The sequence below is a fragment of the Neopsephotus bourkii genome, unplaced genomic scaffold (genome assembly GCF_033783945.1).
Source record: "Neopsephotus bourkii isolate Nb327-2 ecotype Australia unplaced genomic scaffold, CSIRO-AGI_Nbou_v1 NB_911, whole genome shotgun sequence".
NCBI classification, from domain to species: Eukaryota; Metazoa; Chordata; class Aves; order Psittaciformes; family Psittacidae; genus Neopsephotus; species Neopsephotus bourkii.
Genome location: NW_026901405.1, coordinates 2286545 through 2300981, shown reverse-complemented (window position 1 = coordinate 2300981; position 14437 = coordinate 2286545). Strand labels below are relative to the sequence as shown.

Sequence of the window (14437 nt, the reverse complement as noted above, 5' to 3'; positions counted from 1 at the left end):
TTCATTGGTTAACTGATACAGGAACTGACTGAGGTTTGGGTCCAACTTTTATTTAGTACTAGCAATAAAACTGTAGTTTATTTCTCTGGAATTAAAATTAGCCACTTTACCTCCTCTCGAAGCATCTTTTCTCCTTGGCTGCACATGACATTCTGGTTTCAAATGTCATATTTGTAAGTTATTTGGAATTAAAAGACATTTCTATGGAACTGATATATTAAATGGATCCTTAAGTTGTTTCTGATTTAAAAGATAGATAGGAATTAGGTACTTAAAAGTAATACACCGAACAATTTTTCTTCTATAAAAGCATTTGTTAATAACTGGTATAATACCAACACAGAAGCATTATTAAACTCTAAATGATGATAGTAACACTTCTCTAGAAACTCCCATTCATCATCTTGGATGAAGTCCAGTGGGTTATAGATTAAAAGTCATATTTGCTCAAAGCCACACACAATGAAACCCCATTCTTGCTGTGCTGTCTGGACCAAGATGAAGAATAATGACAATAAACAAATTTTAAATTCTTCGCTAATGTTAGATTTCACTTCATACATCACTACTACATACATCAATTATGCTCAATTGCATCTTTCAGGTCAACATCCCAAAAGAGTACTAGATGAATGGGCTTCACAAGTCACAATACAGGAAATGTTTCCACACGCTGTCTACAAGACTATGAAACATACACTGAGGAAGAGATCCCTATTCAAACCTTATAAAGTGACATGGTTCGACATGTATACATTACCAGGGAAAGCCAAGAAACACAAAGTTACAGGATAGCAGTGTCCTTCAATTTAGGTAAATAAATGCAGCTACATTGCAAGTAGCTCATATAGTCAGTGAACTACATTACAAAATTAACCAGAAGAATGTAGCAGATGTTCTATCACCACTAGCTTCCCTCGTAGCTCCATACATGAAGTAATTTCAATAGAAGAGGAGGGTATCTCCCTTTCACCCAGGGCCTCTAAGTTTGTTTTATATTTTGAGTGTTTTCTGAAAATAAGGGTATGCCATCAGGAGGAAACAACAACTTTACGCCTTTTTCATTCCAGTCACCATTCTTTCCCTCCTCATCTTCCTCCTCTCTTAGTACTTCTACACAACAGTAGCACACTTAGTAGAAAAATCAGCCCTTTGAAGTGTGTAACTCAAATAAGAAACACAAGAATTACTCAGTAAAATCACAGACTAAAGTGCACGAGTTTGTTTCACCGGTTATTCCCACATTGCAGTAATATTTTTTTCTGTGGAAGAAAAGAATCAGGTGATAAAAGAACTGCTGGATATCTGGTTACTGAACACATATGCAATTTCAAACTAAGTTTAACACCCTATACCCCACACTTGAAAAGGATTTGTAGAAATACGGTGGGAAGACACAATCGAGAGAGATAATGATGCAAGAAAGCATGAAGGAATCATTAGAAAAAATAGCAATTCATATTCTAAAGATCAGAACACAGAAGGTTTGAGTGCTCTCTTTGAAGTCAGAGATACTTGAGGGATCTTCTGTTCAGTGCTAAAGTAGACGAACAAGCAGAGTGACAGTTCCATAAGAGGAAGAGTGCAAATGCCTTTAGTTTAGTAAGATGTAAATAAAAATCACAAGCACAATAGAAACCACTGAGGAGATGGATCTCAAACATTAGAGGAGCTTTTGGAGGAGTAACTTCCCCACCATGACAGTCACTGTTACTTTGTTAACCTTGACAATGTGCAGGTGTCTAAAATGGTACTACTTCATTCACTACATCTCTCAGGCATCCTTCTCTTTTGTCACAATATAAGAAGTCTCTGATTTTTGTCACCTAAAAATACAGTAGTGCACCATCTCCAACTGAGCTGGTTCACAGTGATTTCAGGGTTCCAGGAAAAAAACCCTTAATCTTAGACAGGCTGTCAGTGAGTAATAGCAAGATTTACCATATAACAGGCATGAAATGAGAAGGCCTCTAAAAGGATACCTGTTTCAGTATAAATTTGCTAGTTTAATATTTCAAAAATCATCCCATATTTTCTGCCTCAAAAGTGTCCAGTTACTCTAAAGTCAAAGCTCCTCCAATTTTGAAAAGTACTTTTATTTCTTGAAACATTCCAGGAAAGGACAAGTATCAGTGAATTACGGCTCTGTAACTTACTTAGCCTGCTACTGACCCTAGCACACCCATTAGTAGCTGGCACTAATGTACATTTTTATCACCAAAAAAGATAATACCCTTCTAATTTCTGTGACATCTCTCCTATCAATCCTGAGCACAACATTCCCAGTACTTATATTCATGATCACACAGGTAGCTGAGCATGTTACTGCTCAGGCATATATTACGAATTCTCAGATGATGAACTATGCTAAGGCTGGATGTCAGAGGTGATGAAACTGATAATCCATCAGCAATTTTCTACCCACCACAACAGATCTGACCCACTGAACTAAATGAATCTATTTAATCACTGACCAGTCAATTGATCAGAAAGTGCCACAGGGTAAAGAGAGTGTTTTGACAAAGAGAAGACAGACACTACTTAAACCACTGTCACAACCATAAGCGTACCTTATCACAGCATCTTACCCCAAGGACCGATTCAACCTGAAATCATACTAGAGAAAAGAAGTTTTGTTCATGACAAAGTACAAAATTCCTAAGATTTTCTTTAAGAGAATAACCTTGACAAAACACATCAAACTAGTTTTTGTGGTTAAAACCACCAAAAAAACCAAAAAAAAACCAGCACCCTCCAATCACTCCTGATGAACCACAGCCCAAATAACACACAATACAATCACAGAGTGCTGCTTCCACAGCAGGTTTTTCATCACCTTTCTGGATGATGTACCTACCTCTGGTCTGACCGCTGCCAGATTTATGACTAAGAAGAATGGCAGGCCGAATCTTGCACTCTTCACGGAAGTCTTAAGCAAACTTTTCCTAGCTTGCAAAACCTGACTGCATAGAAAGTGGTATTTTCCCCAGGTGTTCTTATGGCAAAACAACTTGCCTCCCCAGCATCGGGTTATTAATGCCTCATTTTCCTGATGTTCTGTGTTGGCAGCCATGACAGAAAGCTTTGAACTTGTTTATTCACACTTGTTTAATCCTGTCTCCACAGAGCACATCACGGTCTGCGGGGCTAGGAAGATGGATGAGTGAAACCAAGGCCATGAGGGGGTCAGGGTCATGATGTCACTGGATCTCAATAACTCCATCACTCACTGCAGCAGGCACTTCAGAGGTCACCTCAACTGAGGAGTTCAGGATAGAAGATGGAAAAACAGCTGGCACAAGTGTACATGTATTCCCTGCAGTTGATGCAACATATGGAAACAAGTACAGATCCTTACTTGCACTGCCCCTTTATTTCCTAGAGTTGCTTTTAGTCTATTTGATAAGGAAAAAAGGTGGGGGTTTTTTATACAAATATGAAATAGTTATCACAGAAGCATGAAGGCTGAAGAGAGGACTGCTAAAAATCAGAAAAAAATGATTAATTTTGTATTTCTTCTGTACCTATTTGCATATTTAACTGATGGAAAGGGAGCAGAAAGAATACACAAAATCATAAACACACAGAGACAAAATCATAACACACAGAGACAATGGATGGAAATACATAAATTTCATACTGCAGTTGTGTTGCGCACACTGTGTACCTGACGAAGCTTCTTTGAAGCACAGGCAGCGACAGATGACATAACCCCTACATCATCTATTACTTGGGAATTTTACTGTGCACCAATGAAAGAACCTACTTCTTAAAAGATATGTGTTTATAGAGTATATGTATTTCATATTATTAATATATATATTGCATGCTAAATCCTGTTTGTTCAATTGTTTTTTATGTCACTGATAGGAAGGTGATGACATGATGACACAAAAGTGTTCCTTCCTCGTGGCTCTTAATTTCTACTTTTTACATCCGTTCCTCATAATGGACCATTCTACAAAAGTGAAATTATTTCCAAGAGAGATGAAAATTCGTATTATTATACTACCTTTAAGCACATCTGCAGAACTGGAATAAAACAACTGTGAAAGGGGCTCGATTCAACAGAAACCAAGTTCTCATTTGTTCAGTATACAGGTGTATAATGAGAAAAGTGACACATAAACCTAGATCTGCACATATGCACAGTGTACTTATGAGAACCAGTCAAAATATTTTGATGAATGGCAAAATTAGCAAGTGACTTATATAAAGAATACTCAAAAGACAAGCTTTTATTCTAGCGAGTGAAAACAAGTCCTTACAATCTGACCAAGTTATTTGATAAGAAAACCCGGATTTAAAAAGCCAGAGCTCTGTCCCAGACTCCAATTTCACAACAAATGTAAAAGCATGGACTTCAGTGGAAATATCATTTAGACCTATGACACTAGTGGGTAAAGAAGTAATTCTCAAAGAACTTGCAGATCAAACTGTAACAGCACCCTCTAGTTTCTTGGTGGGACTTCTTGCTTGACTTCTTGGGTGAGTGAGAGATGGGTGTTGGCAGCACTTACATGTTTGCGGATGATTATTTCTGTGGGTTGTTTTGCTGTATTGTTTTTGTAAGATGTCAGGTTTTTTGAGACAAAGGAAACCTTTTTGTTCGGATTGCTGAAATCTATTTCTCTATGGCCCACCTTCTGAAAAGTTTATTTATATTAAGTGCTTTCAAGGTAGGATGTTTTCACATTGTTCAATAAGATTGACAGGATCAAAGTTTACATAATGCATATAAGATCTATTAAACAGTCCATTATTTACAAGAACTAATACATTCAGAACCAGATGTTGCTCAGTGGGAACACAACCTTAAGAACAGCATTAATAAAGTCACTTGGTTTGCTTATAGTAGGGAGAGACACAAATAAAATAGAATACCCCTTATTATATTCTTAAATATCATACTACCTATCAGAAGTTTTGGCTTCTGGTTGTGGTTCTGCAATCAATGTGACACGTGACTTTGAACAGATGGTTCTGAATCTCCAAGAAAAGATGACTCTGTTCAGTATTGCCACCACTGACTTTCTTTTAGGCATGCATTTCTAGGAGCAGAAATTACAGGTTTGAATCAGGTAATTAAGTTGATTCTACTGTAGAGTAAGAGCTGTATATGTGCTAATTGAATCTATGGGGGCTGTAGCATATGTATCTTTAGCATGTGGAGCATGAGGTTTAAATTCCAGGGCCTGTTTTTGTCACTATCCAAGATAGATCACTGCACTAGGTGGACCAACTGGTGTGACCCAGTAGTGCATTTTGGCACTGCCTCCAGCGTAAAAGAGGAAATGTGTCCTGAAAAACAAATTTACAGTTCCAGCTTTCAAAACTAGGAAACAATAAAAATGTAGATTTCTCAAAAGCAGTATGACCACATGGCAACCAAAATGTCTCTTCATATTTACAGCTGATAATCTGTGTATTCCAAAGGCTATATATGCATGTAAAACTTGTGAAGAATTTGCATCTATCATTGAAATAAATTGAAAGCTCTCCTCATGACACTAATTTTTTTCTTCCACGTAAAATAAAACCGAAGCATTTTATCTACCTCAATAGTGCTCTTCTGGACAAAACTCAGGAGTTCTTATATTCTAACCACACCTAAAGTTCCATTTAATAACCATCTCTGCTAAAATACACAGTGATCATCCTATTTCCTGACAACTTCAGGGATAGCACTGAGTAATTAATTCCAAAAGTTGAAGTCAAAGGATTGGAAGGAATTCTTTTGTTCCTTTTCCATGCCTACAATTCTTTTAAATCATACTTGTGTGTGTGTACATATGCAGCAGATGGAGAACTTTTTGCATACATTATGATCTAAGAAATAACTCAAAAGATTAACCCATCTTTTGCAAGACTGCTACTTGCCTTATCTGCTTAAACAGGGGATATTTTTCCTCAGATTCTCACATATGCATTGATGTTCTGAGATTGTAACAGAAGCTAATGAGAGTCAGTGAAACTACCTCCTTCCCATGAGCAATGTTCATATGCCTCAGCCTTTCTGAGGTGGTATTCTGGTCATAAGCTGACAGAAACTGGTCTCTTTCCCATTTGTTTTATCAATTGATTTTGCATAAAAGGTGAGTAAGAGGCAGGTTTAAAGTCAAATTAGAAGAAGCAAAGTCCTCCAGCAAATGCAAGTGGATGAAGAAATTGCCAATTTTGAACGCCAAGGCCACCTTCTACTTCGGCACATGGGATAAGGCAACAAACCCAGCAGGACCCAACAAGAGTGCCACATTAAACAGGAAGAACTGGATGCCATTGAAGACTAGTGAAGGAAACACTAGATGAAATGGAATAATAGCAAGTGCAAGGTCATATGCTTTTGAGCTCATCACAGGAAAGTTTACTGCAAAGTAGAAGCTCATCTGTTACAAATTACACAGGAAGAGAAAGATCTGCATTAGATTACCATGGAATGACTATGAGCTACCAAATGCTTAGAAAAACTTAAATATGATCAGAGGACTGATAGATAAGGGACCAGTGAAGGTAGTTATTAACATTAGTTCTTAATGCACAGCATGCAAGTGTCAAAATATTATACACCATCTACCCACCCAGGTCTCAGAAAACATATGCAGACTAGAACAGGTGAATAACTACTAGGATCTGCATACTTTCCAAGAGAACACAAGCTTTTCTTGTTTAATTTAGCAAAAGCAGAGATGAGAAGTGATACCACTGAGATCTATCGATAAAAAGGAGAGAAAACAACTAAAGAAAAATAAGATCACAAGAATAAACATAAATAAAGCATGTTTATATTTACCTTGGAAACGTTAGAATTATTTATCTCACCACCGGAAGATGTAAGTTCCAAAACAGGCTTCCAAGAGAAACAGGAATGGAGGGGAAAGCAATCAAACTGTTTTTCAAAGTGCAGCTTGAAAAGTTTCTGAATGGAATTACAAAATACAGCTGTGTAGAATACATTGGACTCAGCAATCTAAGGCTCCCAGTTCTTTACATCTCTACATCCCTTTGTACAATGGCAGAGAGATCTATGAGACAGCAGAAAGAGCATGTGTATGCCTTCCTTCTCCAACATGATGAGGCAATTTCTGAAGTGTCAGTATGCATTCAAATCACTCCCACTTGAAAAACTCATGCAGAGTGGAACAAAACCACTACTTCATTTCCTGCATAAATTCCAAGTATTAGAAACTTATTCAAAGTATAACATCTGTGGGAGCATTTCAAGTGGAAATATGACCAAATATATGATTAGATTTCAGTCCTTTAAGAACAGGAACAGGGGGAAGAACTTATCTGAATAAAGACAGGGGAGGGGTGAAAAGGAAGAAGGAAAAGGTTATGTTGTCCTCAAACAAATGCAGTGATTATCAGAAGAAAAACCTATATACATACATATATATATGTACACATAAAACATTCACCAATTTCACCCTAATAATTGCTGCTACTTACCACAGCAAGGAACTTTGTTAGAATTGAGATCATGCAACATTTGCAAAGGAATGGTGTGAAATACCACTTCAAATTAGTACTTTTTTTAAGCCTAACTGAATCTGCAGAATAGTACAACATGTCTGAAACATATGCCAACAATAACTAGTAGTTCAATTAACTTTCAGAGTGCTTATATGCTCCTGAGCAAAGGGAGCACAGTTGTAAAAATACAGTGTTATCCTCTCCTTAATTTCCCAGATGAACTAAAAATAGAGAAACATCAACCAAACACATCAGCACATGGTAACGCACACACTAACAGATCAGCCAACAGCTGATCTCTTTCAAGGGTTCTGTAAAGTCATCAGCAGTTCCTTAGCTATCAACATTTTATCAGGTAGAGCATTCAAAGATATATGAACAGCAGGATTTGATTAAAAAAAAATAAAATCAAAAGGAAGGGGAAGAAGGAAGCCGATAAAAATCAAATGAGGAAATGCACAAAAAATTACTAGAAGCAGAATCAGATTGAGCACACTACGAATAGCTTCTAAAAAGGTTACACTGAAAGCTCTCTCTCAGATGGGGAAAAAAGGATACATCCTGGGCAGAAGAATTTAAGGAATAAATTAGAGATCCCACAGAAAGCTTCTCTAAACATTTCTGGATGTGAGACGTTATTTCTACTACAGGAACACTAAGGATGATACTAGACTGCATGACTACACAGTGCAAGAGAGCATATTGCAGTAACATACTAACCTGTTCTGAAGGAAGTAATTCACATGGTGGAACCAATTTGCAGCTGTTAAGGAAACTTTTTGCAAGGCTGATGTACCCGACTTGGCCAACAAACCCAGCTGAGTGTAAGCGCTTGTAATGAACACTGTTCTGGTACCTAGGCCTTCATATCTTATATGAACCTAGATATCTTTCTTTAGAGCTCATTGTGCTGTGAACACCTACCAAAATATCATCTATTTTAAGATGAGCACAGTATGAAAAGAGGAAAAAGAAAACAGAGAACAAGAATGAGGTCTGGAGTCTACAGGCAATGTACAGCTTGACATTATGACTGAAATCATGTTAAATACCTTTGAATCTACCATCCCTGTGATAGCTCTAATGTGTGAGGAAACATTAGCATCTTTAGCCTTGAACTAAACATTGAAACCTGCATGCTCAGGTGGAGCTCAAAGGATAAGAAATAAAGATGTAATGATGCAGTCATCTGTCTAGGACCTAAAGGATGATGAGGGGAAGAAACTGTTTTTGTCCATGTTGAAGGTCTCAGTGCTGAAGCACAATCTTTAAACAGTTCGTGAGAAATGTGGTTAACACCAGGAGATACACTCCTGTTTCTAGAAACACAAGAAACCCATGGTGAGCTAAAAGGTGAACTAATAAAGTAAATAATCAGAACTACTTTTATGACTCAAAAGGAAACTGCGATGAGACATCAGTCAGGTCTTGATTTATCTGATGTGGCTTCACTCACTGGTATTTAGCAACAGCTTTAATTTCTAACAGTGACTGCAGGAATTAAATTCTGTCCTATACAGCAATGCTGTATAATGATATGGTCTCTAACAACAGTACTCCCAGTAGTTCCCATCTAATCCACAGAAACTGTTCATTGAAAACTTCAAAAGTACAGAGAAGGTTAGAAGTGGTCCCCCCTATCTTGTGAAATCTGCTTTTCTCTGCATCTAGTCAGATTTTCTTCCTTGAGGCCAATTTTATTTCCATTAAGTGTGCTGTGATAAAAGCCATGGTTTGCTTTGTTTCTTCTCAGAGAAATGGAGAGTAAGAAAAGGCATGATACTTTTCAATGTCCTGATATGGCTCATCCAGAGGACCACAGTCTCCAGTATTTCGATCTCTACAATAATTACTTCTGTGTTGATGAAAGCAAAAGACTGTTAGCTCAGACAGGAAGCTTTTCACACTCTGTTTAGAAGGACAAGGACAAGAGGGATAGAAGTAAATGAACAGGATGTATTCTTCACATGTGAAAGTAACCCCAAAGCAAAACAGACTTCAAAATTACTAGTAACAGAATTAATGACAATTTTACATTTAAAGTCATATGTCACAGAAACTAGATGGGAAAGAAAATCATCCACCCATTTTACAGTCACATATATTGTGCTTTTTTTTTTTTAATCCTATTTTACAAGTGGTATTTTACAATTTACCCTGAATTTTTCCAATGAAATTAACTCTGTTACTATGACCATATCGCAGCCTTTTGAACAGGCTCCAGCAAAGAGTCATTAGCATTATGATGCAGAAGTGATTGCAGAGCTTGTATTTTATACCTCTCAGCCTTTACTCACTGAATATTAAAACATATCTGTTTTATTCAAAAAATTACTGTCTCCCATCTTAAAGATCTGGCTTATGCTTGCTTTGGAATACACCTGTGACTCTTCACACTAAACTCAGTGTAGTACTTAGCCTCTCTTGTTACAGATAAAAACATAATTCAGTTTTAGATCTAGCATAAACAGGATCATTATGTTTGGAGAGTGTTCCAAAGCCTGCTATTCAAGCAATCTGTGACATATAAATAATGCAAGACCTTTTCTTTCTCCAAATGACTTCAGTTCAAGCACAGACTCAGAAAGATGGAAGCCCAAATTTATATTGCCATTACAAAATTCAATCTATTTCTGGTTCTCCAATTGAATTATGACTCAGAGTCTTCCACTGTTTTCTATTAGCACGAACCTACACACTCCTAGCTACTGCCAACCCATAGAGAAAATAATCTTATTTGTGAATATTCCTGAGCTTTATATTATAATGGCAGCAAACCCCAGCTAATCTGAAACACTTCATGTTTTCTTTTAAAGGAAAGTAAGGTAGAAAATGGCTTTTTTTTTTTTCCTTCCCCCTTCCCCCCCTCAACCTCTGAACCATAACCTCCTTGCCACTAAAGCATTCAACACCTCATTTAATCTCTCCTCGCTGCATTGGCACAGCACTGGAAAAGGAAAAGGGAAAAAAAATAATCTGGGGACTTCATCAATTTTTCATGAATTTTCATTTAGGCCAAAGCCCCCTCTAACAGTGGTCGATAGATCAAGCTGCTGTCACATATTTAACACCTGGGGCTACAGCTGCTATCTCTGGGGGCTGCCACTGACTCACCCTTAGATCAGAGGCAGCCCGAGTCAGTGCGAGGACCCTCATTGCTCTTTCTCTAGCTTACATGTGGTGCCCTGGTGCTTGCTACTGAAATCGTAGCTACAAATGTGCCTCCTGATATTCCCACTGGAAAATTCCACTACATAGGTCCAACTGTGTCAATTCGTATGTGGTGGAAAACTGTGTTTTTTATTTTAAAACTTCCGGCTTTCAAATATGAAAACAAGTTTAATGAAAGATCAAACTATTTAAAGCCTGCTTCCCTTTCTAAAATCCTCCCAAGAAAAGTCGAGCATCAACATATTTCTATTGATGCCAACCCTTACTCAAGCTCAACGAAAATATTCTAATATGCAAAATCAAAAGAATGACATTTTACCCTTTTGAATACGATTCTTTGTAGTGGTTTTGGTACTGGAATGCTTATTTTTAATGATTTAACCATGAAACATATAAATAGTACATCAGAATTTGCCACATTACTTTTTCCTTCTAAGAAAGCTTCTAGTAAAAAAAAAAATAAAAATAAAAGAAACAGAATCAATCATATCAACCCGATACTGTGCCTTCAAATACAAACTCCTCTTTCCCCCTAAATGTCTTCTGGAATAAAGACTTTCTAAACTAAAGGCAAAGAAATTGTAAAAGCACATCCTATATGTTAGTGATGTTTTTAAAGTAACTTCCCAAAACATAGATCTTCACAGTTTCACTGGCACAGAGAAATTTTTCTGAGGACATACATCAGCACAGAACTATCTGCCCTTGGCTGCATGCACATGCTCAGAATAGGAATGGATTTAAAAGCACACTTAAATGCTTCAGATGGGCTGGTACATAAATTCATCATATTTGGGAAAGATGTTAACTCCTACTTCATCAAAAAGTGCTTTGGGACTTTAACTTGCAAAAAAGTCACTCCAAAAACACAACAGACAAAATGACTGCATTCAAGATGGGTCACACATTGTTCTGAATCACTGTAATCCCCAACTGAACTTCACAGGAGTTTTTCTTCTGTCTTTATATAAAAAGGGATACATCAGGACATTTCCAATCCCACTGCCCATTGGGGAGGGAGAAGGAAATAGAAGAGAATGAACCACAATTAACACTATTTATCATCTGAATGCAAAAGCACACTTAATAGATACATAAACCCAATAAATATTTCCTTCATAAATCATTCAAAAGTTGCAAGTACACATTATTAGTAACTGGCAATTTAATAAGCAAAGTAAACCAATTACTGATTCTTTCACTAAAACAGCGGACTCAAGCATTTTAGACCCGTAAAAACCAGCAGTTTGTCACTAATGACACCATTTGAGGCCACCTACAGTCAGATAACAATCCAAAGCCCTGTTGTCAGCAAAGGACAACCGTCCTTTTTCTGGTGATGAAAACAGCTTGATTTAGTGTGGAAAGAGCAGTTTTCAACACCATCACAAACAGCACAAGTAAGACCCAATGGCATGTACAGCTCCCATGGACAGGGCTGCACTATCCAGGCAACTCAACAGTTTTCAGCAGCAGATAAGCACAGGTGAATGAGGGCTCTCTGCCGACAACAGGCTGTCAGCAGCAACTCATTTCCCTAGGGAGCATATGTGGTGCTGCAGAGCTGCCCATCTTCCTCAGGCCAGAAACAATGTCATCAAGGTAACAATTAAACACCTCAAAATAACTGTTCTCTGAAAGTCACTTGGAAACTTGATTTAGAACCAAAAATCATATAAAAAGGTGTCTCACAGCAAAGGAAAGCCAGGTAGCTTTGCTGTCATCCTCCAAAGGATGCCTTTGATACACGTCAAACACTGCCATATGCTTTTAAAAACAGCAAACATAAACCCATCAGAATCTCTAAAATTAAGTAAACAGGCAATGTACATTATATTCACTTCTTTTCTTTGATGAAGATGTTCTTGTAATAACAGCCATAGCATGGCTCAGGAAAAGAAAAGCATTGTTGAAGTGGAACAGAATTGCCTGCTTTAGACTGCTAAACCATTTAATTAAGGAATTCAGTCAGTTAAATTTCAAAGCTATGAAAACAGTATAATAATTTAGTGTCAGGTTCATGTTGCTATTGGAAAAACTTTGTCTATGGTTTCAGATTTCAGGTTTCATATTCTATGATCCTGCTTTAAATTAGCTCTGACAATGATACATAGTTTTATTATATTTAAAGTCTTTTACTATCTCACATACAGTTCATGCATGGCCTGCCACCAGCTACAGTGGTTTGATGACTGGGAAAAGGGATATATAACCCCTGTTTTCAAGAAGAGGAAAATGGAAGACCCAGGGAAGTACAGACCAGTCAGTCTCACCTCTGTGCCTGGCACAATCATGAAGAGGGACCTTGACGCACTTGAGAGATGGCCAATGCCAACCTCATGAAGTTCAACAAAGCAAAATGCAAGGTCCTACACTAGGGTCAGGCCAATCCCAGGCACAGAAGTGATTCAGAGCAGCCCTAAGGAAAAAGATGTGGGGGTGTTGGTTGAGAAGAAACTGAACATGAGACAGTAGAATGCACTCACAGCCTAGAAATCAACCATGTACTGAGCTGCATGAAAAGGAGCATAACCAGCAGGTTGAAGGAGGTGATCCTGTGCCTCCACTCTGCTCTTGTGAGACCTCACTTGCAGTTCTGGTGTTCTCAACATAAAAAGGACATGGAGCTGCTGGAACAAGTCCAGAGGAGGCCATGGGGATGATCAGGGGACTGGAGCACCTCCCATATGAAGACAGGCTGAGAAAGTGGGGACTGTTCAGCCTGGAGAAGAGAAGGCTGCGTGGAGACCTCATAGCAGCCTTCCAGTATCTGAAGGGGGCCTATAGGGATGCTGGGGAGGGACTCTTCATTAGGGACTGTAGTGACAGGACAAGGGGTAATGGGTTAAAACTTAAACAGGGGAAGTTTAGATTGGATATAAGAAGGAAATTCTTTCCTGTTAAGGTGGTGAGGCACTGGAATAGGTTGCCCAAAGAAGTCGTAAATGCTCCAACCCTGGCGGTGTTCAAAGCCAGGTTGGACAGAGCCTTGGGTGACATGGCCTAGTGTGAGGCATCTCTGCCCATGACAAGGTGGTGGAATTAGATGTTGGTCCTTTCCAACCCAAACCATTCTATGATTCTGGACAGCAACTACAGAGACTAAGGATATTATTAACAAGAGTCTCTCAGCAGTCAATGGAAGCAGGGATCAGTGAAAACCAACAAAATATAAAGCACATTTAAATTTAAAATTAATCTCTTACTTCAATTTGAGGACTCAAGGTATAACTTGAACGATCTTCTGAACTTTGACAGATGTCTCAATCTCAACAGGATTACAATAAAGATTTTAACTTGTATATGCCACCCTCATACGATGTGTCAACAGTTTTAAAACCACATGTACAGAGACAGAAATAATCCAGTAAACCTACAGTCATACCCAGATTTCAGCCTTCCTTACATTGGTTGTTTTCTCAGTTCCTAAATAACTTCCAAAAACTAAATAACATTCTGTGATGCTTTTATTGGAACATACATTTAATTGTGCCTTAAGTGTGTGACAAAACCCTTTTCAGTTTTTGTTTGAAACAGTTCTGAATCTAGGTTATGCCAAGTGACAGGTAATGAACAACTGTTCTTCTTGCTTATAACAGCATCTAAATATTTCCCCAAAATAGCATTCTCTGCAATGAGAAGACTGAAGCCTCAAGATCACATCACATCTGCTATAAAAGTATTCAGACTGCATCAGGAATAACGATTTCTGTGCTTTTCTTTTTCTCACCCTTTAAGCTTACATACTTTCTGATGTGTACTTAAATCCATTCTTACCAAGTAAGCTATTTCA

At 37.9% G+C, this 14437-nt stretch overlaps 1 protein-coding gene across 19 annotated transcripts in view; it reads right to left on the bottom strand.

Annotated features, from left to right (window-relative positions):
• ROBO2 (roundabout guidance receptor 2) overlaps positions 1 to 14437 on the bottom strand; it is a 1066866-nt gene that overhangs the window by 386124 nt on the left and 666305 nt on the right. The window lies entirely within an intron of this gene.